General features: G+C 49.9%; 45 non-coding genes across 45 annotated transcripts; all 45 read right to left on the bottom strand.

Moving 5' to 3' along the window:
* Positions 1-261: 261 nt before the first annotated feature.
* Positions 262-343, bottom strand: trnal-uag (transfer RNA leucine (anticodon UAG)). The gene has a single exon. It is a non-coding gene; the product is annotated as a tRNA-Leu (tRNA).
* Positions 344-469: 126 nt separating this feature from the next.
* Positions 470-541, bottom strand: trnag-ucc (transfer RNA glycine (anticodon UCC)). Its single transcript has one exon. It is a non-coding gene; the product is annotated as a tRNA-Gly (tRNA).
* A 363-nt stretch (positions 542-904) lies between these two features.
* On the bottom strand, positions 905-986 carry trnal-aag (transfer RNA leucine (anticodon AAG)). The gene has a single exon. It is a non-coding gene; the product is annotated as a tRNA-Leu (tRNA).
* Positions 987-1,113: 127 nt separating this feature from the next.
* On the bottom strand, positions 1,114-1,185 carry trnag-ucc (transfer RNA glycine (anticodon UCC)). The gene has a single exon. It is a non-coding gene; the product is annotated as a tRNA-Gly (tRNA).
* A 363-nt stretch (positions 1,186-1,548) lies between these two features.
* On the bottom strand, positions 1,549-1,630 carry trnal-uag (transfer RNA leucine (anticodon UAG)). Its single transcript has one exon. It is a non-coding gene; the product is annotated as a tRNA-Leu (tRNA).
* Positions 1,631-2,349: 719 nt separating this feature from the next.
* Positions 2,350-2,421, bottom strand: trnag-ucc (transfer RNA glycine (anticodon UCC)). The gene has a single exon. It is a non-coding gene; the product is annotated as a tRNA-Gly (tRNA).
* Positions 2,422-2,784: 363 nt separating this feature from the next.
* Positions 2,785-2,866, bottom strand: trnal-uag (transfer RNA leucine (anticodon UAG)). Its single transcript has one exon. It is a non-coding gene; the product is annotated as a tRNA-Leu (tRNA).
* Positions 2,867-2,992: 126 nt separating this feature from the next.
* Positions 2,993-3,064, bottom strand: trnag-ucc (transfer RNA glycine (anticodon UCC)). Its single transcript has one exon. It is a non-coding gene; the product is annotated as a tRNA-Gly (tRNA).
* Positions 3,065-3,427: 363 nt separating this feature from the next.
* Positions 3,428-3,509, bottom strand: trnal-uag (transfer RNA leucine (anticodon UAG)). Its single transcript has one exon. It is a non-coding gene; the product is annotated as a tRNA-Leu (tRNA).
* Positions 3,510-3,635: 126 nt separating this feature from the next.
* Positions 3,636-3,707, bottom strand: trnag-ucc (transfer RNA glycine (anticodon UCC)). The gene has a single exon. It is a non-coding gene; the product is annotated as a tRNA-Gly (tRNA).
* A 363-nt stretch (positions 3,708-4,070) lies between these two features.
* trnal-uag (transfer RNA leucine (anticodon UAG)) lies at positions 4,071-4,152 on the bottom strand. The gene has a single exon. It is a non-coding gene; the product is annotated as a tRNA-Leu (tRNA).
* A 946-nt stretch (positions 4,153-5,098) lies between these two features.
* trnag-ucc (transfer RNA glycine (anticodon UCC)) lies at positions 5,099-5,170 on the bottom strand. Its single transcript has one exon. It is a non-coding gene; the product is annotated as a tRNA-Gly (tRNA).
* A 363-nt stretch (positions 5,171-5,533) lies between these two features.
* trnal-uag (transfer RNA leucine (anticodon UAG)) lies at positions 5,534-5,615 on the bottom strand. Its single transcript has one exon. It is a non-coding gene; the product is annotated as a tRNA-Leu (tRNA).
* A 126-nt stretch (positions 5,616-5,741) lies between these two features.
* On the bottom strand, positions 5,742-5,813 carry trnag-ucc (transfer RNA glycine (anticodon UCC)). Its single transcript has one exon. It is a non-coding gene; the product is annotated as a tRNA-Gly (tRNA).
* Positions 5,814-6,176: 363 nt separating this feature from the next.
* Positions 6,177-6,258, bottom strand: trnal-uag (transfer RNA leucine (anticodon UAG)). The gene has a single exon. It is a non-coding gene; the product is annotated as a tRNA-Leu (tRNA).
* A 946-nt stretch (positions 6,259-7,204) lies between these two features.
* On the bottom strand, positions 7,205-7,276 carry trnag-ucc (transfer RNA glycine (anticodon UCC)). Its single transcript has one exon. It is a non-coding gene; the product is annotated as a tRNA-Gly (tRNA).
* A 363-nt stretch (positions 7,277-7,639) lies between these two features.
* trnal-uag (transfer RNA leucine (anticodon UAG)) lies at positions 7,640-7,721 on the bottom strand. The gene has a single exon. It is a non-coding gene; the product is annotated as a tRNA-Leu (tRNA).
* Positions 7,722-7,847: 126 nt separating this feature from the next.
* Positions 7,848-7,919, bottom strand: trnag-ucc (transfer RNA glycine (anticodon UCC)). The gene has a single exon. It is a non-coding gene; the product is annotated as a tRNA-Gly (tRNA).
* Positions 7,920-8,282: 363 nt separating this feature from the next.
* On the bottom strand, positions 8,283-8,364 carry trnal-uag (transfer RNA leucine (anticodon UAG)). The gene has a single exon. It is a non-coding gene; the product is annotated as a tRNA-Leu (tRNA).
* A 126-nt stretch (positions 8,365-8,490) lies between these two features.
* trnag-ucc (transfer RNA glycine (anticodon UCC)) lies at positions 8,491-8,562 on the bottom strand. Its single transcript has one exon. It is a non-coding gene; the product is annotated as a tRNA-Gly (tRNA).
* A 363-nt stretch (positions 8,563-8,925) lies between these two features.
* trnal-uag (transfer RNA leucine (anticodon UAG)) lies at positions 8,926-9,007 on the bottom strand. The gene has a single exon. It is a non-coding gene; the product is annotated as a tRNA-Leu (tRNA).
* Positions 9,008-9,793: 786 nt separating this feature from the next.
* On the bottom strand, positions 9,794-9,875 carry trnal-uag (transfer RNA leucine (anticodon UAG)). The gene has a single exon. It is a non-coding gene; the product is annotated as a tRNA-Leu (tRNA).
* A 126-nt stretch (positions 9,876-10,001) lies between these two features.
* trnag-ucc (transfer RNA glycine (anticodon UCC)) lies at positions 10,002-10,073 on the bottom strand. The gene has a single exon. It is a non-coding gene; the product is annotated as a tRNA-Gly (tRNA).
* Positions 10,074-10,594: 521 nt separating this feature from the next.
* Positions 10,595-10,666, bottom strand: trnag-ucc (transfer RNA glycine (anticodon UCC)). The gene has a single exon. It is a non-coding gene; the product is annotated as a tRNA-Gly (tRNA).
* Positions 10,667-11,029: 363 nt separating this feature from the next.
* trnal-uag (transfer RNA leucine (anticodon UAG)) lies at positions 11,030-11,111 on the bottom strand. The gene has a single exon. It is a non-coding gene; the product is annotated as a tRNA-Leu (tRNA).
* A 1,379-nt stretch (positions 11,112-12,490) lies between these two features.
* Positions 12,491-12,572, bottom strand: trnal-uag (transfer RNA leucine (anticodon UAG)). Its single transcript has one exon. It is a non-coding gene; the product is annotated as a tRNA-Leu (tRNA).
* Positions 12,573-12,698: 126 nt separating this feature from the next.
* On the bottom strand, positions 12,699-12,770 carry trnag-ucc (transfer RNA glycine (anticodon UCC)). The gene has a single exon. It is a non-coding gene; the product is annotated as a tRNA-Gly (tRNA).
* A 363-nt stretch (positions 12,771-13,133) lies between these two features.
* On the bottom strand, positions 13,134-13,215 carry trnal-aag (transfer RNA leucine (anticodon AAG)). The gene has a single exon. It is a non-coding gene; the product is annotated as a tRNA-Leu (tRNA).
* Positions 13,216-13,342: 127 nt separating this feature from the next.
* trnag-ucc (transfer RNA glycine (anticodon UCC)) lies at positions 13,343-13,414 on the bottom strand. The gene has a single exon. It is a non-coding gene; the product is annotated as a tRNA-Gly (tRNA).
* Positions 13,415-13,777: 363 nt separating this feature from the next.
* On the bottom strand, positions 13,778-13,859 carry trnal-uag (transfer RNA leucine (anticodon UAG)). Its single transcript has one exon. It is a non-coding gene; the product is annotated as a tRNA-Leu (tRNA).
* Positions 13,860-13,986: 127 nt separating this feature from the next.
* trnag-ucc (transfer RNA glycine (anticodon UCC)) lies at positions 13,987-14,058 on the bottom strand. The gene has a single exon. It is a non-coding gene; the product is annotated as a tRNA-Gly (tRNA).
* A 363-nt stretch (positions 14,059-14,421) lies between these two features.
* Positions 14,422-14,503, bottom strand: trnal-aag (transfer RNA leucine (anticodon AAG)). The gene has a single exon. It is a non-coding gene; the product is annotated as a tRNA-Leu (tRNA).
* Positions 14,504-14,629: 126 nt separating this feature from the next.
* trnag-ucc (transfer RNA glycine (anticodon UCC)) lies at positions 14,630-14,701 on the bottom strand. The gene has a single exon. It is a non-coding gene; the product is annotated as a tRNA-Gly (tRNA).
* A 363-nt stretch (positions 14,702-15,064) lies between these two features.
* Positions 15,065-15,146, bottom strand: trnal-uag (transfer RNA leucine (anticodon UAG)). The gene has a single exon. It is a non-coding gene; the product is annotated as a tRNA-Leu (tRNA).
* A 786-nt stretch (positions 15,147-15,932) lies between these two features.
* Positions 15,933-16,014, bottom strand: trnal-uag (transfer RNA leucine (anticodon UAG)). Its single transcript has one exon. It is a non-coding gene; the product is annotated as a tRNA-Leu (tRNA).
* Positions 16,015-16,140: 126 nt separating this feature from the next.
* Positions 16,141-16,212, bottom strand: trnag-ucc (transfer RNA glycine (anticodon UCC)). Its single transcript has one exon. It is a non-coding gene; the product is annotated as a tRNA-Gly (tRNA).
* A 521-nt stretch (positions 16,213-16,733) lies between these two features.
* On the bottom strand, positions 16,734-16,805 carry trnag-ucc (transfer RNA glycine (anticodon UCC)). The gene has a single exon. It is a non-coding gene; the product is annotated as a tRNA-Gly (tRNA).
* A 363-nt stretch (positions 16,806-17,168) lies between these two features.
* Positions 17,169-17,250, bottom strand: trnal-uag (transfer RNA leucine (anticodon UAG)). The gene has a single exon. It is a non-coding gene; the product is annotated as a tRNA-Leu (tRNA).
* A 126-nt stretch (positions 17,251-17,376) lies between these two features.
* trnag-ucc (transfer RNA glycine (anticodon UCC)) lies at positions 17,377-17,448 on the bottom strand. The gene has a single exon. It is a non-coding gene; the product is annotated as a tRNA-Gly (tRNA).
* Positions 17,449-17,969: 521 nt separating this feature from the next.
* Positions 17,970-18,041, bottom strand: trnag-ucc (transfer RNA glycine (anticodon UCC)). Its single transcript has one exon. It is a non-coding gene; the product is annotated as a tRNA-Gly (tRNA).
* Positions 18,042-18,404: 363 nt separating this feature from the next.
* Positions 18,405-18,486, bottom strand: trnal-uag (transfer RNA leucine (anticodon UAG)). The gene has a single exon. It is a non-coding gene; the product is annotated as a tRNA-Leu (tRNA).
* Positions 18,487-18,612: 126 nt separating this feature from the next.
* trnag-ucc (transfer RNA glycine (anticodon UCC)) lies at positions 18,613-18,684 on the bottom strand. Its single transcript has one exon. It is a non-coding gene; the product is annotated as a tRNA-Gly (tRNA).
* A 363-nt stretch (positions 18,685-19,047) lies between these two features.
* Positions 19,048-19,129, bottom strand: trnal-aag (transfer RNA leucine (anticodon AAG)). The gene has a single exon. It is a non-coding gene; the product is annotated as a tRNA-Leu (tRNA).
* A 127-nt stretch (positions 19,130-19,256) lies between these two features.
* Positions 19,257-19,328, bottom strand: trnag-ucc (transfer RNA glycine (anticodon UCC)). Its single transcript has one exon. It is a non-coding gene; the product is annotated as a tRNA-Gly (tRNA).
* A 363-nt stretch (positions 19,329-19,691) lies between these two features.
* Positions 19,692-19,773, bottom strand: trnal-uag (transfer RNA leucine (anticodon UAG)). Its single transcript has one exon. It is a non-coding gene; the product is annotated as a tRNA-Leu (tRNA).
* Between the last annotated feature and the right edge of the window lie 448 nt (positions 19,774-20,221).

Here is a 20,221-nt window from a genome sequence, read left to right on the forward strand (position 1 = left end):
ACACTTCTGCGGAGTTTGGAACACGTGGCCTAATTGTGATGTGTTCGGCCGTCACAAGAGACGAGATACCTCTCCACGGTCTGTATTGGCTGGGGATTGAACCCCGTCAACTTCAAGGAAAAAAGTTGCCACTGTAGTTGCCACTATAACCACGATGCCCCAAAAAATCATACACAATCGCACATGTCGAGCCACAGTTCACTTTTTCAAAACCACTTACTGACTTCAAAGCAATGGGACGGCGTTAGCACCCTACAAAAGTGGCAGCGGTGGGATTTGAACCCACGCCTCCGGAGAGACTGGAGCCTAAATCCAGCGCCTTGGACCGCTCGGCCACGCTACCACGTTGTCAGGTCTTAGCCCCCGGGCTCTTCCCGAAGCTGATCGATCGTCCAGGAGCTCACGTGACATTCTTAATGCCTGGAAGCGGTTGAAAGTCACAAGATAAAACACATCTCTCTCAAGGTTCTGCATTGGCCGGGAATCGAACCCGGGTCAACTGCTTGGAAGGCAGCTATGCTTGCCACTATACCACCAATGCCCACAACAGCCTCCATGATCACACAGCATTTCGAGGGACGGTTCACCTTTCCACACCACCTACTGACGTCCAACTAGTAAGAAATTGCTCTAAGCCTGGTTTACACTTCTGCGGAGTTTGGAACACGTGGCCTAATTGTGATGTGTTCGACCGTCACAAGAGACGAGATACCTCTCCACGGTCTGTATTGGCTGGGGATTGAACCCTGTCAACTTCAAGGAAAAAAGTTGCCACTGTAGTTGCCACTATAACTACGATGCCCCAAAAAATCATATACAATCGCACATGTCGAGCCACAGTTCACTTTTTCAAACCCACTTACTGACTTCAAAGCAATGGGACGGCGTTAGCACCCTACAAAAGTGGCAGTGGTGGGATTTGAACCCACGCCTCCGGAGAGACTGGAGCCTTAATCCAGCGCCTTGGACCGCTCGGCCACACTACCCAGTTGTCAGGTCTTTGCCTCCCGAGCTCTTCTCGAAGCTGATCGATGGTCCGGGAGCTCACATGACATTCTTAATGCCTGGAAGCGGTTGAAAGTCACAAGATAAAACACATCTCTCTCAAGGTTCTGCATTGGCCGGGAATCGAACCCGGGTCAACTGCTTGGAAGGCAGCTATGCTTGCCACTATACCACCTATGCCCACAACCGCCTCCATGATCGCACAGTATTTCGAGGGACGGTTCACCTTTCCACACCACCTACTGACGTCCAACTAGTAAGAAATCGCCCTAAGCCTGGTTTACACTTCTGCGGAGTTTGGAACACGTGGCCTAATTGTGATGTGTTCGACCGTCACAAGAGACGAGATACCTCTCCACGGTCTGTATTGGCTGGGGATTGAACCCTGTCAACTTCAAGGAAAAAAGTTGCCACTGTAGTTGCCACTATAACTACGATGCCCCCAAAAATCATATACTATCGCACATGTCGAGCCACAGTTCACTTTTTCAAACCCACTTACTGACTTCAAAGCAATGTGACGGCGTTAGCACCCTACAAAAGTGGCAGCGGTGGGATTTGAACCCACGCCTCCAGAGAGACTGGAGCCTAAATCCAGCGCCTTGGACCGCTCGGCCACGCTACCCAGTTGTGAGGTTGTTTCCCCCGAGCTCTTCTCGATGCTGATCGTTCGTCCGGGAGCTCAGGTGACATTCTTAATGCCTGGAAGCGGTTGAAAGTCACAAGATAAAACACATCTCTCTCAAGGTTCTGCATTGGCTGGGAATCGAACCCGGGTCAACTGCTTCGAAGGCAGCTATGCTTGCCACTATACCACCAATGCCCACAACCGCCTCCATGATCGCACAGAATTTCGAGGGACGGTTCACCTTTCCACACCACCTACTGACGTCCAACTAGTAAGAAATTGCCCTAAGCCTGGTTTATACTTCTGCGGAGTTTGGAACACGTGGCCTAATCGTGATGCTATCGACCGTCACAAGAGACGAGATGCCTCTCCACGGTCTGTATTGGCTGGGGATTGAACCCCGTCAACTTCAAGGAAAAAAGTTGCCACTGTAGTTGCCACTATAGTTCACTTTTTCAAACCCACTTACTGACTTCAAAGCAATGTGACGGCGTTAGCACCCTACAAAAGTGGCATTGGTGAGATTTGAACCCACGCCAGAGAGACTGGAGCCTTAATCCAGCGCCTTGGACAGCTCGGCCACGCTACCCAGTTGCGAGGTTGTTGCCCCCCGAGCTCTTCTCGATGCTGATCGTTCGTCCGGGAGCTCACGTGATATTCTTAATGCCTGGAAGCAGTTGAAAGTCACAAGATAAAACACATCTCTCTCAAGGTTCTGCATTGGCCGGGAAACGAACCCGGGTCAACTGCTTGGAAGGCAGCTATGCTTGCCACTATACCACCAATGCCCACAACAGCCTCCATGATCACACAGCATTTCAAGGGACGGTTCACCTTTCCACACCACCTACTGACGTCCAACTAGTAAGAAATTGCCCTAAGCCTGGTTTACACTTCTGCGGAGTTTGGAACACGTGGCCTAATTGTGATGCTATCGACCGTCATAAGAGACGAGATGCCTCTCCACGGTCTTTACTGGCTGGGGATTGAACCCTGTCAACTTCAAGGAAAAAAGTTGCCACTGTAGTTGCCACTATAACTACGATGCCCCAAAAAATCATATACAATCGCACATGTCGAGCCACAGTTCACTTTTTCAAACCCACTTACTGACTTCAAAGCAATGGGACGGCGTTAGCACCCTACAAAAGTGGCAGCGGTGGGATTTGAACCCACGCCTCCGGAGAGACTGGAGCCTAAATCCAGCGCCTTGGACCGCTCGGCCACGCTACCACGTTGTCAGGTCTTAGCCCCCGGGCTCTTCCCGAAGCTGATCGATCGTCCAGGAGCTCACGTGACATTCTTAATGCCTGGAAGCGGTTGAAAGTCACAAGATAAAACACATCTCTCTCAAGGTTCTGCATTGGCCGGGAATCGAACCCGGGTCAACTGCTTGGAAGGCAGCTATGCTTGCCACTATACCACCAATGCCCACAACAGCCTCCATGATCACACAGCATTTCGAGGGACGGTTCACCTTTCCACACCACCTACTGACGTCCAACTAGTAAGAAATTGCCCTAAGCCTGGTTTACACTTCTGCGGAGTTTGGAACACGTGGCCTAATTGTGATGTGTTCGGCCGTCACAAGAGACGAGATACCTCTCCACGGTCTGTATTGGCTGGGGATTGAACCCCGTCAACTTCAAGGAAAAAAGTTGCCACTGTAGTTGCCACTATAACCACGATGCCCCAAAAAATCATACACAATCGCACATGTCGAGCCACAGTTCACTTTTTCAAAACCACTTACTGACTTCAAAGCAATGGGACGGCGTTAGCACCCTACAAAAGTGGCAGCGGTGGGATTTGAACCCACGCCTCCGGAGAGACTGGAGCCTAAATCCAGCGCCTTGGACCGCTCGGCCACGCTACCACGTTGTCAGGTCTTAGCCCCCGGGCTCTTCCCGAAGCTGATCGATCGTCCAGGAGCTCACGTGACATTCTTAATGCCTGGAAGCGGTTGAAAGTCACAAGATAAAACACATCTCTCTCAAGGTTCTGCATTGGCCGGGAATCGAACACGGGTCAACTGCTTGGAAGGCAGCTATGCTTGCCACTATACCACCAATGCCCACAACAGCCTCCATGATCACACAGCATTTCGAGGGACGGTTCACCTTTCCACACCACCTACTGACGTCCAACTAGTAAGAAATTGCCCTAAGCCTGGTTTACACTTCTGCGGAGTTTGGAACACGTGGCCTAATTGTGATGTGTTCGGCCGTCACAAGAGACGAGATACCTCTCCACGGTCTGTATTGGCTGGGGATTGAACCCCGTCAACTTCAAGGAAAAAAGTTGCCACTGTAGTTGCCACTATAACCACGATGCCCCAAAAAATCATACACAATCGCACATGTCGAGCCACAGTTCACTTTTTCAAACCCACTTACTGACTTCAAAGCAATGGGACGTCGTTAGCACCCTACAAAAGTGGCAGCGGTGGGATTTGAACCCACGCCTCAGGAGAGACTGGAGCCTAAATCCAGCGCCTTGGACCGCTCGGCCACGCTACCACGTTGTCAGGTCTTACCCCCCCCGGGCTCTTCCCGAAGCTGATCGATCGTCCAGGAGCTCACGTGACATTCTTAATGCCTGGAAGCGGTTGAACGTCACAAGATAAAACACATCTAACAATAGCCCTCCTAAATAGCTCTTAGAAATGAACTTTACGGCGCTTTATTTAACATTACCTCCATTCTTATTTATTATTTTGCTCACACTGGTACTATCTGTCCTTGAATTGTTTTTCTTTTTTGTCTTGTTGTTCTATTTGTGATGCTATAGCCTGCATGGAGAATACCAAATCAAATTCCTAGTATCTGTATACATGGCGAAATAAAGATGATTTGAATCTCTCTCAAGGTTCTGCATTGGCCAGGAATCAAACCCCGGTCATCTGCTTGGAAGGCTGCTATGCTTGCCGCTAAACCACCGATGCCCACAACAGCCTCCGTGATCGCACAGCATTTCGAGGGACGGTTCACCTTTCCACACCACCTACTGACGTCCAACTAGTAAGAAATTGCCCTAAGCCTGGTTTATACTTCTGCGGAGTTTGGAACACGTGGCCTAATCGTGATGCTATCGACCGTCACAAGAGACGAGATGCCTCTCCACGGTCTGTATTGGCTGGGGACTGAACCCCGTCAACTTCAAGGAAAAAAGTTGCCACTGTAGTTGCCACTATAGTTCACTTTTTCGAACCCACTTACCGACTTCAAAGCAATGTGACGGCGTTAGAACCCTACAAAAGTGGCAGTGGTGAGATTTGAACCCACGCCGGAGAGACTGGAGCCTTAATCCAGCGCCTTGGACAGCTCGGCCACGCTACCCAGTTGCGAGGTTGTTGCCCCCCGAGCTCTTCTCGATGCTGATCGTTCGTCCGGGAGCTCACGTGATATTCTTAATGCCTGGAAGCAGTTGAAAGTCACAAGATAAAACACATCTCTCTCAAGGTTCTGCATTGGACGGGAATCGAACCCGGGTCAACTGCTTGGAAGGCAGCTATGCTTGCCACTATACCACCAATGCCCACAACAGCCTCCATGATCACACAGCATTTCAAGGGACGGTTCACCTTTCCACACCACCTACTGACGTCCAACTAGTAAGAAATTGCCCTAAGCCTGGTTTACACTTCTGCGGAGTTTGGAACACGTGGCCTAATTGTGATGCTATAGACCGTCATAAGAGACGAGATGCCTCTCCACGGTCTTTACTGGCTGGGGATTGAACCCTGTCAACTTCAAGGAAAAAAGTTGCCACTGTAGTTGCCACTATAACTACGATGCCCCAAAAAATCATATACAATCGCACATGTCGAGCCACAGTTCACTTTTTCAAACCCACTTACTGACTTCAAAGCAATGGGACGGCGTTAGCACCCTACAAAAGTGGCAGCGGTGGGATTTGAACCCACGCCTCCGGAGAGACTGGAGCCTAAATCCAGCGCCTTGGACCGCTCGGCCACGCTACCACGTTGTCAGGTCTTAGCCCCCGGGCTCTTCCCGAAGCTGATCGATCGTCCAGGAGCTCACGTGACATTCTTAATGCCTGGAAGCGGTTGAAAGTCACAAGATAAAACATATCTCTCTCAAGGTTCTGCATTGGCCGGGAATCGAACACGGGTCAACTGCTTGGAAGGCAGCTATGCTTGCCACTATACCACCAATGCCCACAACAGCCTCCATGATCACACAGCATTTCGAGGGACGGTTCACCTTTCCACACCACCTACTGACGTCCAACTAGTAAGAAATTGCCCTAAGCCTGGTTTACACTTCTGCGGAGTTTGGAACACGTGGCCTAATTGTGATGTGTTCGGCCGTCACAAGAGACGAGATACCTCTCCACGGTCTGTATTGGCTGGGGATTGAACCCCGTCAACTTCAAGGAAAAAAGTTGCCACTGTAGTTGCCACTATAACCACGATGCCCCAAAAAATCATACACAATCGCACATGTCGAGCCACAGTTCACTTTTTCAAACCCACTTACTGACTTCAAAGCAATGGGACGTCGTTAGCACCCTACAAAAGTGGCAGCGGTGGGATTTGAACCCACGCCTCAGGAGAGACTGGAGCCTAAATCCAGCGCCTTGGACCGCTCGGCCACGCTACCACGTTGTCAGGTCTTACCCCCCCCGGGCTCTTCCCGAAGCTGATCGATCGTCCAGGAGCTCACGTGACATTCTTAATGCCTGGAAGCGGTTGAACGTCACAAGATAAAACACATCTAACAATAGCCCTCCTAAATAGCTCTTAGAAATGAACTTTACGGCGCTTTATTTAACATTACCTCCATTCTTATTTATTATTTTGCTCACACTGGTACTATCTGTCCTTGAATTGTTTTTCTTTTTTGTCTTGTTGTTCTATTTGTGATGCTATAGCCTGCATGGAGAATACCAAATCAAATTCCTAGTATCTGTATACATGGCGAAATAAAGATGATTTGAATCTCTCTCAAGGTTCTGCATTGGCCAGGAATCAAACCCCGGTCATCTGCTTGGAAGGCTGCTATGCTTGCCGCTAAACCACCGATGCCCACAACAGCCTCCGTGATTGCACAGCATTTCGAGGGACGGTTCACCTTTCCACACCACCTACTGACGTCCAACTAGTAAGAAATTGCCCTAAGCCTGGTTTATACTTCTGCGGAGTTTGGAACACGTGGCCTAATCGTGATGCTATCGACCGTCACAAGAGACGAGATGCCTCTCCACGGTCTGTATTGGCTGGGGATTGAACCCCGTCAACTTCAAGGAAAAAAGTTGCCACTGTAGTTGCCACTATAGTTCACTTTTTCGAACCCACTTACCGACTTCAAAGCAATGTGACGGCGTTAGAACCCTACAAAAGTGGCAGTGGTGAGATTTGAACCCACGCCGGAGAGACTGGAGCCTTAATCCAGCGCCTTGGACAGCTCGGCCACGCTACCCAGTTGCGAGGTTGTTGCCCCCCGAGCTCTTCTCGATGCTGATCGTTCGTCCGGGAGCTCACGTGATATTCTTAATGCCTGGAAGCAGTTGAAAGTCACAAGATAAAACACATCTCTCTCAAGGTTCTGCATTGGCCGGGAATCGAACCCGGGTCAACTGCTTGGAAGGCAGCTATGCTTGCCACTATACCACCAATGCCCACAACAGCCTCCATGATCACACAGCATTTCAAGGGACGGTTCACCTTTCCACACCACCTACTGACGTCCAACTAGTAAGAAATTGCCCTAAGCCTGGTTTACACTTCTGCGGAGTTTGGAACACGTGGCCTAATTGTGATGCTATAGACCGTCATAAGAGACGAGATGCCTCTCCACGGTCTTTACTGGCTGGGGATTGAACCCTGTCAACTTCAAGGAAAAAAGTTGCCACTGTAGTTGCCACTATAACTACGATGCCCCAAAAAATCATATACAATCGCACATGTCGAGCCACAGTTCACTTTTTCAAACCCACTTACTGACTTCAAAGCAATGGGACGGCGTTAGCACCCTACAAAAGTGGCAGCGGTGGGATTTGAACCCACGCCTCCGGAGAGACTGGAGCCTAAATCCAGCGCCTTGGACCGCTCGGCCACGCTACCACGTTGTCAGGTCTTAGCCCCCGGGCTCTTCCCGAAGCTGATCGATCGTCCAGGAGCTCACGTGACATTCTTAATGCCTGGAAGCGGTTGAAAGTCACAAGATAAAACACATCTCTCTCAAGGTTCTGCATTGGCCGGGAATCGAACCCGGGTCAACTGCTTGGAAGGCAGCTATGCTTGCCACTATACCACCAATGCCCACAACAGCCTCCATGATCACACAGCATTTCGAGGGACGGTTCACCTTTCCACACCACCTACTGACGTCCAACTAGTAAGAAATTGCCCTAAGCCTGGTTTACACTTCTGCGGAGTTTGGAACACGTGGCCTAATTGTGATGTGTTCGGCCGTCACAAGAGACGAGATACCTCTCCACGGTCTGTATTGGCTGGGGATTGAACCCCGTCAACTTCAAGGAAAAAAGTTGCCACTGTAGTTGCCACTATAACCACGATGCCCCAAAAAATCATACACAATCGCACATGTCGAGCCACAGTTCACTTTTTCAAAACCACTTACTGACTTCAAAGCAATGGGACGGCGTTAGCACCCTACAAAAGTGGCAGCGGTGGGATTTGAACCCACGCCTCCGGAGAGACTGGAGCCTAAATCCAGCGCCTTGGACCGCTCGGCCACGCTACCACGTTGTCAGGTCTTAGCCCCCGGGCTCTTCCCGAAGCTGATCGATCGTCCAGGAGCTCACGTGACATTCTTAATGCCTGGAAGCGGTTGAAAGTCACAAGATAAAACACATCTCTCTCAAGGTTCTGCATTGGCCGGGAATCGAACACGGGTCAACTGCTTGGAAGGCAGCTATGCTTGCCACTATACCACCAATGCCCACAACAGCCTCCATGATCACACAGCATTTCGAGGGACGGTTCACCTTTCCACACCACCTACTGTCGTCCAACTAGTAAGAAATTGCCCTAAGCCTGGTTTATACTTCTGCGGAGTTTGAAACACGTGGCCTAATTGTGATGCTATCGACCGTCATAAGAGACGAGATGCCTCTCCACGGTCTTTACTGGCTGGGGATTGAACCCTGTCAACTTCAAGGAAAAAAGTTGCCACTGTAGTTGCCACTATAACTACGATGCCCCAAAAAATCATATACAATCGCACATGTCGAGCCACAGTTCACTTTTTCAAACCCACTTACTGACTTCAAAGCAATGGGACGGCGTTAGCACCCTACAAAAGTGGCAGCGGTGGGATTTGAACCCACGCCTCCGGAGAGACTGGAGCCTAAATCCAGCGCCTTGGACCGCTCGGCCACGCTACCACGTTGTCAGGTCTTAGCCCCCGGGCTCTTCCCGAAGCTGATCGATCGTCCAGGAGCTCACGTGACATTCTTAATGCCTGGAAGCGGTTGAACGTCACAAGATTAAACACATCTAACAATAGCCCTCCTAAATAGCTCTTAGAAATGAACTTTACGGCGCTTTATTTAACATTACCTCCATTCGTATTTATTATTTTGCTCATACTGGTACTATCTGTCCTTGTATTGTTTTTCTTTTTTGTCTTGTTGTTCTATTTGTGATGCTATAGCCTGCATGGAGAATACCAAATCAAATTCCTAGTATCTGTATACATGGCGAAATAAAGATGATTTGAATCTCTCTCAAGGTTCTGCATTGGCCAGGAATCAAACCCCGGTCATCTGCTTGGAAGGCTGCTATGCTTGCCGCTAAACCACCGATGCCCACAACAGCCTCCGTGATCGCACAGCATTTCGAGGGACGGTTCACCTTTCCACACCACCTACTGACGTCCAACTAGTAAGAAATTGCCCTAAGCCTGGTTTATACTTCTGCGGAGTTTGGAACACGTGGCCTAATCGTGATGCTATCGACCGTCACAAGAGACGAGATGCCTCTCCACGGTCTGTATTGGCTGGGGATTGAACCCCGTCAACTTCAAGGAAAAAAGTTGCCACTGTAGTTGCCACTATAAATACGATGCCCCAAAAAATCATATACTATCGCACATGTCGAGCCACAGTTCACTTTTTCAAACCCACTTACTGACTTCAAAGCAATGTGACGGCGTTAGCACCCTACAAAAGTGGCAGCGGTGGGATTTGAACCCACGCCTCCTGAGAGACTGGAGCCTAAATCCAGCGCCTTGGACCGCTCGGCCACGCTACCCAGTTGTGAGGTTGTTTCCCCCGAGCTCTTCTCGATGCTGATCGTTCGTCCGGGAGCTCAGGTGACATTCTTAATGCCTGGAAGCGGTTGAAAGTCACAAGATAAAACACATCTCTCTCAAGGTTCTGCATTGGCCGGGAATCGAACCCGGGTCAACTGCTTGGAAGGCAGCTATGCTTGCCACTATACCACCAATGCCCACAACCGCCTCCATGATCGCACAGAATTTCGAGGGACGGTTCACCTTTCCACACCACCTACTGACGTCCAACTAGTAAGAAATCGCCCTAAGCCTGGTTTACACTTCTGCGGAGTTTGGAACACGTGGCCTAATTGTGATGTGTTCGGCCGTCACAAGAGACGAGATACCTCTCCACGGTCTGTATTGGCTGGGGATTGAACCCCGTCAACTTCAAGGAAAAAAGTTGCCACTGTAGTTGCCACTATAGTTCACTTTTTCAAACCCACTTACCGACTTCAAAGCAATGTGACGGCGTTAGAACCCTACAAAAGTGGCAGTGGTGAGATTTGAACACACGCCGGAGAGACTGGAGCCTTAATCCAGCGCCTTGGACAGCTCGGCCACGCTACCCAGTTGCGAGGTTGTTGCCCCCCGAGCTCTTCTCGATGCTGATCGTTCGTCCGGGAGCTCACGTGACATTCTTAATGGCTGGAAGGAGTTGAAAGTCACAAGATAAAACACATCTCTCTCAAGGTTCTGCTTTGGCCGGGAATCGAACCCGGGTCAACTGCTTGGAAGGCAGCTATGCTTGCCACTATACCACCAATGCCCACAACAGCCTCCATGATCGCACAGCATTTCGAGGGACGGTTCACCTTTCCACACCACCTACTGTCGTCCAACTAGTAAGAAATTGCCCTAAGCCTGGTTTATACTTCTGCGGAGTTTGAAACACGTGGCCTAATTGTGATGCTATCGACCGTCATAAGAGACGAGATGCCTCTCCACGGTCTTTACTGGCTGGGGATTGAACCCTGTCAACTTCAAGGAAAAAAGTTGCCACTGTAGTTGCCACTATAACTACGATGCCCCAAAAAATCATATACAATCGCACATGTCGAGCCACAGTTCACTTTTTCAAACCCACTTACTGACTTCAAAGCAATGGGACGGCGTTAGCACCCTACAAAAGTGGCAGCGGTGGGATTTGAACCCACGCCTCCGGAGAGACTGGAGCCTAAATCCAGCGCCTTGGACCGCTCGGCCACGCTACCACGTTGTCAGGTCTTAGCCCCCGGGCTCTTCCCGAAGCTGATCAATCGTCCAGGAGCTCACGTGACATTCTTAATGCCTGGAAGCGGTTGAACGTCACAAGATAAAACACATCTAACAATAGCCCTCCTAAATAGCTCTTAGAAATGAACTTTACGGCGCTTTGTTTAACATTACCTCCATTCTTATTTATTATTTTGCTCACACTGGTACTATCTGTCCTTGAATTGTTTTTCTTTTTTGTCTTGTTGTTCTATTTGTGATGCTATAGCCTGCATGGAGAATACCAAATCAAATTCCTAGTATCTGTATACATGGCGAAATAAAGATGATTTGAATCTCTCTCAAGGTTCTGCATTGGCCAGGAATCAAACCCCGGTCATCTGCTTGGAAGGCTGCTATGCTTGCCGCTAAACCACCGATGCCCACAACAGCCTCCGTGATCGCACAGCATTTCGAGGGACGGTTCACCTTTCCACACCACCTACTGACGTCCAACTAGTAAGAAATTGCCCTAAGCCTGGTTTATACTTCTGCGGAGTTTGGAACACGTGGCCTAATCGTGATGCTATCGACCGTCACAAGAGACGAGATGCCTCTCCACGGTCTGTATTGGCTGGGGATTGAACACCGTCAACTTCAAGGAAAAAAGTTGCCACTGTAGTTGCCACTATAGTTCACTTTTTCGAACCCACTTACCGACTTCAAAGCAATGTGACGGCGTTAGAACCCTACAAAAGTGGCAGTGGTGAGATTTGAACCCACGCCGGAGAGACTGGAGCCTTAATCCAGCGCCTTGGACAGCTCGGCCACGCTACCCAGTTGCGAGGTTGTTGCCCCCCGAGCTCTTCTCGATGCTGATCGTTCGTCCGGGAGCTCACGTGATATTCTTAATGCCTGGAAGCAGTTGAAAGTCACAAGATAAAACACATCTCTCTCAAGGTTCTGCATTGGCCAGGAATCAAACCCCGGTCATCTGCTTGGAAGGCTGCTATGCTTGCCGCTAAACCACCGATGCCCACAACAGCCTCCGTGATCGCACAGCATTTCGAGGGACGGTTCACCTTTCCACACCACCTACTGACGTCCAACTAGTAAGAAATTGCCCTAAGCCTGGTTTATACTTCTGCGGAGTTTGGAACACACAGCCTAATCGTGATGCTATCGACCGTCACAAGAGACGAGATGCCTCTCCACGGTCTGTATTGGCTGGGGATTGAACCCCGTCAACTTCAAGGAAAAAAGTTGCCACTGTAGTTGCCACTATAACTACGATGCCCCAAAAAATCATATACAATCGCACATGTCGAGCCACAGTTCACTTTTTCAAACCCACTTACTGACTTCAAAGCAATGGGACGGCGTTAGCACCCTACAAAAGTGGCAGCGGTGGGATTTGAACCCACGCCTCCGGAGAGACTGGAGCCTAAATCCAGCGCCTTGGACCGCTCGGCCACGCTACCACGTTGTCAGGTCTTAGCCCCCGGGCTCTTCCCGAAGCTGATCGATCGTCCAGGAGCTCACGTGACATTCTTAATGCCTGGAAGCGGTTGAAAGTCACAAGATAAAACACATCTCTCTCAAGGTTCTGCATTGGCCGGGAATCGAACCCGGGTCAACTGCTTGGAAGGCAGCTATGCTTGCCACTATACCACCAATGCCCACAACAGCCTCCATGATCACACAGCATTTCGATGGACGGTTCACCTTTCCACACCACCTACTGACATACAACTAGTAAGAAATTGCCCTAAGCCTGGTTTACACTTCTGCGGAGTTTGGAACACGTGGCCTAATTGTGATGTGTTCGACCGTCACAAGAGACGAGATACCTCTCCACGGTCTGTATTGGCTGGGGATTGAACCCTGTCAACTTCAAGGAAAAAAGTTGCCACTGTAGTTGCCACTATAACTACGATGCCCCAAAAAATCATATACAATCGCACATGTCGAGCCACAGTTCACTTTTTCAAACCCACTTACTGACTTCAAAGCAATGGGACGGCGTTAGCACCCTACAAAAGTGGCAGTGGTGGGATTTGAACCCACGCCTCCGGAGAGACTGGAGCCTTAATCCAGCGCCTTGGACCGCTCGGCCACACTACCCAGTCGTCAGGTCTTTGCCTCCCGAGCTCTTCTCGAAGCTGATCGATGGTCCGGGAGCTCACATGACATTCTTAATGCCTGGAAGCGGTTGAAAGTCACAAGATAAAACACATCTCTCTCAAGGTTCTGCATTGGCCGGGAATTGAACCCGGGTCAACTGCTTGGAAGGCAGCTATGCTTGCCACTATACCACCTATGCCCACAACCGCCTCCATGATCGCACAGTATTTCGAGGGACGGTTCACCTTTCCACACCACCTACTGACGTCCAACTAGTAAGAAATCGCCCTAAGCCTGGTTTACACTTCTGCTGAGTTTGGAACACGTGGCCTAATTGTGATGTGTTCGACCGTCACATGAGACGAGATACCTCTCCACGGTCTGTATTGGCTGGGGATTGAACCCCGTCAACTTCAAGGAAAAAAGTTGCCACTGTAGTTGCCACTATAACTACGATGCCCCAAAAAATCATATACAATCGCACGTGTCGAGCCACAGTTCACTTTTTCACACCCACTTACTGACTTCAAAGCAATGGGACGTCGTTAGCATCCTACAAAAGTGGCAGCGGTGGGATTTGAACCCACGCCTCAGGAGAGACTGGAGCCTAAATCCAGCGCCTTGGACCGCTCGGCCACGCTACCACGTTGTCAGGTCTTACCCCCCCGGGCTCTTCCCGAAGCTGATCGATCGTCCAGGAGCTCACGTGACATTTTTAATGCCTGGAAGCGGTTGAACGTCACAAGATAAAACACATCTCTCTCAAGGTTCTGCATTGGCCGGGAATCGAACCCGGGTCAACTGCTTGGAAGGCAGCTATGCTTGCCACTATACCACCAATGCCCACAACAGCCTCCATGATCACACAGCATTTCGAGGGACGGTTCACCTTTCCACACCACCTACTGACGTCCAACTAGTAAGAAATTGCCCTAAGCCTGGTTTACACTTCTGCGGAGTTTGGAACACGTGGCCTAATTGTGATGTGTTCGGCCGTCACAAGAGACGAGATACCTCTCCACGGTCTGTATTGGCTGGGGATTGAACCCCGTCAACTTCAAGGAAAAAAGTTGCCACTGTAGTTGCCACTATAACCACGATGCCCCAAAAAATCATACACAATCGCACATGTCGAGCCACAGTTCACTTTTTCAAAACCACTTACTGACTTCAAAGCAATGGGACGGCGTTAGCACCCTACAAAAGTGGCAGTGGTGGGATTTGAACCCACGCCTCCGGAGAGACTGGAGCCTTAATCCAGCGCCTTGGACCGCTCGGCCACGCTACCACGTTGTCAGGTCTTAGCCCCCGGGCTCTTCCCGAAGCTGATCGATCGTCCAGGAGCTCACGTGACATTCTTAATGCCTGGAAGCGGTTGAAAGTCACAAGATAAAACACATCTCTCTCAAGGTTCTGCATTGGCCGGGAATCGAACACGGGTCAACTGCTTGGAAGGCAGCTATGCTTGCCACTATACCACCAATGCCCACAACAGCCTCCATGATCACACAGCATTTCGAGGGACGGTTCACCTTTCCACACCACCTACTGTCGTCCAACTAGTAAGAAATTGCCCTAAGCCTGGTTTATACTTCTGCGGAGTTTGAAACACGTGGCCTAATTGTGATGCTATCGACCGTCATAAGAGACGAGATGCCTCTCCACGGTCTTTACTGGCTGGGGATTGAACCCTGTCAACTTCAAGGAAAAAAGTTGCCACTGTAGTTGCCACTATAACTACGATGCCCCAAAAAATCATATACAATCGCACATGTCGAGCCACAGTTCACTTTTTCAAACCCACTTACTGACTTCAAAGCAATGGGACGGCGTTAGCACCCTACAAAAGTGGCAGCGGTGGGATTTGAACCCACGCCTCCGGAGAGACTGGAGCCTAAATCCAGCGCCTTGGACCGCTCGGCCACGCTACCACGTTGTCAGGTCTTAGCCCCCGGGCTCTTCCCGAAGCTGATCGATCGTCCAGGAGCTCACGTGACATTCTTAATGCCTGGAAGCGGTTGAACGTCACAAGATTAAACACATCTAACAATAGCCCTCCTAAATAGCTCTTAGAAATGAACTTTACGGCGCTTTATTTAACATTACCTCCATTCGTATTTATTATTTTGCTCATACTGGTACTATCTGTCCTTGTATTGTTTTTCTTTTTTGTCTTGTTGTTCTATTTGTGATGCTATAGCCTGCATGGAGAATACCAAATCAAATTCCTAGTATCTGTATACATGGCGAAATAAAGATGATTTGAATCTCTCTCAAGGTTCTGCATTGGCCAGGAATCAAACCCCGGTCATCTGCTTGGAAGGCTGCTATGCTTGCCGCTAAACCACCGATGCCCACAACAGCCTCCGTGATCGCACAGCATTTCGAGGGACGGTTCACCTTTCCACACCACCTACTGACGTCCAACTAGTAAGAAATTGCCCTAAGCCTGGTTTATACTTCTGCGGAGTTTGGAACACGTGGCCTAATCGTGATGCTATCGACCGTCACAAGAGACGAGATGCCTCTCCACGGTCTGTATTGGCTGGGGATTGAACACCGTCAACTTCAAGGAAAAAAGTTGCCACTGTAGTTGCCACTATAAATACGATGCCCCAAAAAATCATATACTATCGCACATGTCGAGCCACAGTTCACTTTTTCAAACCCACTTACTGACTTCAAAGCAATGTGACGGCGTTAGCACCCTACAAAAGTGGCAGCGGTGGGATTTGAACCCACGCCTCCTGAGAGACTGGAGCCTAAATCCAGCGCCTTGGACCGCTCGGCCACGCTACCCAGTTGTGAGGTTGTTTCCCCCGAGCTCTTCTCGATGCTGATCGTTCGTCCGGGAGCTCAGGTGACATTCTTAATGCCTGGAAGCGGTTGAAAGTCACAAGATAAAACACATCTCTCTCAAGGTTCTGCATTGGCCGGGAATCGAACCCGGGTCAACTGCTTGGAAGGCAGCTATGCTTGCCACTATACCACCAATGCCCACAACCGCCTCCATGATCGCACAGAATTTCGAGGGACGGTTCACCTTTCCACACCACCTACTGACGTCCAACTAGTAAGAAATCGCCCTAAGCCTGGTTTACACTTCTGCGGAGTTTGGAACACGTGGCCTAATTGTGATGTGTTCGGCCGTCACAAGAGACGAGATACCTCTCCACGGTCTGTATTGGCTGGGGATTGAACCCCGTCAACTTCAAGGAAAAAAGTTGCCACTGTAGTTGCCACTATAGTTCACTTTTTCAAACCCACTTACCGACTTCAAAGCAATGTGACGGCGTTAGAACCCTACAAAAGTGGCAGTGGTGAGATTTGAACACACGCCGGAGAGACTGGAGCCTTAATCCAGCGCCTTGGACAGCTCGGCCACGCTACCCAGTTGCGAGGTTGTTGCCCCCCGAGCTCTTCTCGATGCTGATCGTTCGTCAGGGAGCTCACGTGACATTCTTAATGCCTGGAAGCGGTTGAAAGTCACAAGATAAAACACATCTCTCTCAAGGTTCTGCATTGGCCGGGAATCGAACCCGGGTCAACTGCTTGGAAGGCAGCTATGCTTGCCACTATACCACCAATGCCCACAACAGCCTCCATGATCACACAGCATTTCAAGGGACGGTTCACCTTTCCACACCACCTACTGACGTCCAACTAGTAAGAAATTGCCCTAAGCCTGGTTTACACTTCTGCGGAGTTTGGAACACGTGGCCTAATTGTGATGCTATAGACCGTCATAAGAGACGAGATGCCTCTCCACGGTCTTTACTGGCTGGGGATTGAACCCTGTCAACTTCAAGGAAAAAAGTTGCCACTGTAGTTGCCACTATAACTACGATGCCCCAAAAAATCATATACAATCGCACATGTCGAGCCACAGTTCACTTTTTCAAACCCACTTACTGACTTCAAAGCAATGGGACGGCGTTAGCACCCTACAAAAGTGGCAGCGGTGGGATTTGAACCCACGCCTCCGGAGAGACTGGAGCCTAAATCCAGCGCCTTGGACCGCTCGGCCACGCTACCCAGTTGTGAGGTTGTTTCCCCCGAGCTCTTCTCGATGCTGATCGTTCGTCCGGGAGCTCAGGTGACATTCTTAATGCCTGGAAGCGGTTGAAAGTCACAAGATAAAACACATCTCTCTCAAGGTTCTGCATTGGCCGGGAATCGAACCCGGGTCAACTGCTTGGAAGGCAGCTATGCTTGCCACTATACCACCAATGCCCACAACCGCCTCCATGATCGCACAGAATTTCGAGGGACGGTTCACCTTTCCACACCACCTACTGACGTCCAACTAGTAAGAAATCGCCCTAAGCCTGGTTTACACTTCTGCGGAGTTTGGAACACGTGGCCTAATTGTGATGTGTTCGGCCGTCACAAGAGACGAGATACCTCTCCACGGTCTGTATTGGCTGGGGATTGAACCCCGTCAACTTCAAGGAAAAAAGTTGCCACTGTAGTTGCCACTATAGTTCACTTTTTCAAACCCACTTACCGACTTCAAAGCAATGTGACGGCGTTAGAACCCTACAAAAGTGGCAGTGGTGAGATTTGAACACACGCCGGAGAGACTGGAGCCTTAATCCAGCGCCTTGGACAGCTCGGCCACGCTACCCAGTTGCGAGGTTGTTGCCCCCCGAGCTCTTCTCGATGCTGATCGTTCGTCAGGGAGCTCACGTGACATTCTTAATGCCTGGAAGCGGTTGAAAGTCACAAGATAAAACACATCTCTCTCAAGGTTCTGCATTGGCCGGGAATCGAACCCGGGTCAACTGCTTGGAAGGCAGCTATGCTTGCCACTATACCACCAATGCCCACAACAGCCTCCATGATCACACAGCATTTCAAGGGACGGTTCACCTTTCCACACCACCTACTGACGTCCAACTAGTAAGAAATTGCCCTAAGCCTGGTTTACACTTCTGCGGAGTTTGGAACACGTGGCCTAATTGTGATGCTATAGACCGTCATAAGAGACGAGATGCCTCTCCACGGTCTTTACTGGCTGGGGATTGAACCCTGTCAACTTCAAGGAAAAAAGTTGCCACTGTAGTTGCCACTATAACTACGATGCCCCAAAAAATCATATACAATCGCACATGTCGAGCCACAGTTCACTTTTTCAAACCCACTTACTGACTTCAAAGCAATGGGACGGCGTTAGCACCCTACAAAAGTGGCAGCGGTGGGATTTGAACCCACGCCTCCGGAGAGACTGGAGCCTAAATCCAGCGCCTTGGACCGCTCGGCCACGCTACCACGTTGTCAGGTCTTAGCCCCCGGGCTCTTCCCGAAGCTGATCGATCGTCCAGGAGCTCACGTGACATTCTTAATGCCTGGAAGCGGTTGAAAGTCACAAGATAAAACACATCTCTCTCAAGGTTCTGCATTGGCCGGGAATCGAACCCGGGTCAACTGCTTGGAAGGCAGCTATGCTTGCCACTATACCACCAATGCCCACAACAGCCTCCATGATCACACAGCATTTCGAGGGACGGTTCACCTTTCCACACCACCTACTGACGTCCAACTAGTAAGAAATTGCCCTAAGCCTGGTTTACACTTCTGCGGAGTTTGGAACACGTGGCCTAATTGTGATGTGTTCGGCCGTCACAAGAGACGAGATACCTCTCCACGGTCTGTATTGGCTGGGGATTGAACCCCGTCAACTTCAAGGAAAAAAGTTGCCACTGTAGTTGCCACTATAACCACGATGCCCCAAAAAATCATACACAATCGCACATGTCGAGCCACAGTTCACTTTTTCAAAACCACTTACTGACTTCAAAGCAATGGGACGGCGTTAGCACCCTACAAAAGTGGCAGTGGTGGGATTTGAACCCACGCCTCCGGAGAGACTGGAGCCTTAATCCAGCGCCTTGGACCGCTCGGCCACACTACCCAGTCGTCAGGTCTTTGCCTCCCGAGCTCTTCTCGAAGCTGATCGATGGTCCGGGAGCTCACATGACATTCTTAATGCCTGGAAGCGGTTGAAAGTCACAAGATAAAACACATCTCTCTCAAGGTTCTGCATTGGCCGGGAATCGAACCCGGGTCAACTGCTTGGAAGGCAGCTATGCTTGCCACTATACCACCAATGCCCACAACAGCCTCCATGATCGCACAGCATTTCGAGGGACGGTTCACCTTTCCACACCACCTACTGTCGTCCAACTAGTAAGAAATTGCCCTAAGCCTGGTTTATACTTCTGCGGAGTTTGAAACACGTGGCCTAATTGTGATGCTATCGACCGTCATAAGAGACGAGATGCCTCTCCACGGTCTTTACTGGCTGGGGATTGAACCCTGTCAACTTCAAGGAAAAAAGTTGCCACTGTAGTTGCCACTATAACTACGATGCCCCAAAAAATCATATACAATCGCACATGTCGAGCCACAGTTCACTTTTTCAAACCCACTTACTGACTTCAAAGCAATGGGACGTCGTTAGCATCCTACAAAAGTGGCAGCGGTGGGATTTGAACCCACGCCTCAGGAGAGACTGGAGCCTAAATCCAGCGCCTTGGACCGCTCGGCCACGCTACCACGTTGTCAGGTCTTAGCCCCCGGGCTCTTCCCGAAGCTGATCGATCGTCCAGGAGCTCACGTGACATTTTTAATGCCTGGAAGCGGTTGAACGTCACAAGATAAAACACATCTAACAATAGCCCTCCTAAATAGCTCTTAGAAATGAACTTTACGGCGCTTTATTTAACATTACCTCCATTCTTATTTATTATTTTGCTCATACTGGTACTATCTGTCCTTGTAGTGTTTTTCTTTTTTGTCTTGTTGTTCTATTTGTGATGCTATAGCCTGCATGGAGAATACCAAATCAAATTCCTAGTATCTGTATACATGGCGAAATAAAGATGATTTGAATCTCTCTCAAGGTTCTGCATTGGCCAGGAATCAAACCCCGGTCATCTGCTTGGAAGGCTGCTATGCTTGCCGCTAAACCACCGATGCCCACAACAGCCTCCGTGATCGCACA

Source organism: Osmerus mordax, chromosome 27 (genome assembly GCF_038355195.1).
Source record: "Osmerus mordax isolate fOsmMor3 chromosome 27, fOsmMor3.pri, whole genome shotgun sequence".
Classification (NCBI taxonomy): Eukaryota; Metazoa; Chordata; class Actinopteri; order Osmeriformes; family Osmeridae; genus Osmerus; species Osmerus mordax.